The following is a 922-nucleotide window of genomic DNA, read 5'->3' as shown; positions in this document are numbered from 1 at the left end:
GAACTGAATTTTTTATTTCATTTGATTTGGATTCATTTAGATGTCGATAACCACACATAGCTAGTGACTGGAGCATTTGACAGCACAGGTCTAGAGGCCAATGACCTATGGGTAGCCCAGGAAATGGTGGTAAGGAGAGGTCAGAGGTCAAAGAGACCCAACTTTGGGTCAGAGGTCAATAAGAGGTCAAGGGTCAAAGATCAAGACCAGGAGGACACAAACCCCAGGGACTGTCAGATATTGACTCCTAGGACTCTTGACCTAATACTTGCCATTCCGATTCTGAAATCTAAACTCTAGAGTATCCTACCCACTGACTTAACTTCTTGCCATCAGGGCTGCTGCCCAGAGAGGCCTTCTGAACCCTGTCTAAAGAAGGTATACACATCCTGCTTTATTGCCTGCATTTATTTCTTTCTTATTAATGCTTATCGATTTGTTTACATGTTTATTGTCTGTCTCCTCCCCCTCCAAGTATATAAATGCCACGAAGGCAGGGTTTGTTCTAACTTGTTCAATGCTGTATCCCCAATCCAAACAGAGCAGCAGGAACTCAGTAGGTGCTCAAAAAACATGTAACTGACTGACCAATGGCTTAAAACTGGCCTTCTCTCAGTTCTGGAAACTCGGCAGACTTGCCCACCTCAGTGCCTCAGTGTGTGCTGTTGTCTCTGCCTAAACTATCCCCACCCCCAATCTTCACCTTGCAAAGTCCTACTCAGCATTCAATGTCACCTCCTCAGAGAACCCCCCGAGAAGGCTCTCCCTCATCCCAGAACCTGTTGTGGTTCTTCACACCACGACACCCACTCTTCAATTCTGTATCTGTGCACATGATGATTTAATTAACATTCACTTCCCCCATCTGACTATTGGCTCCATAAACGGCAGGACCCAAGTGACCAGAGCAGTGCCTGCTGAA

The 922-nt window shown here is 45.9% G+C and overlaps 1 protein-coding gene across 6 annotated transcripts in view; it reads right to left on the bottom strand.

The window, feature by feature from the left end:
• TEAD2 (TEA domain transcription factor 2) overlaps positions 1-922 on the bottom strand; it is a 14,084-nt gene that overhangs the window by 7,918 nt on the left and 5,244 nt on the right. The window lies entirely within an intron of this gene.

Source organism: Pteropus alecto, unplaced genomic scaffold (genome assembly GCF_000325575.1).
Source record: "Pteropus alecto unplaced genomic scaffold, ASM32557v1 scaffold41, whole genome shotgun sequence".
NCBI lineage: Eukaryota > Metazoa > Chordata > Mammalia > Chiroptera > Pteropodidae > Pteropus > Pteropus alecto.
Note: the sequence above shows the minus strand (reverse complement) of the source record. Positions and strands in the feature narration are given on the sequence as shown.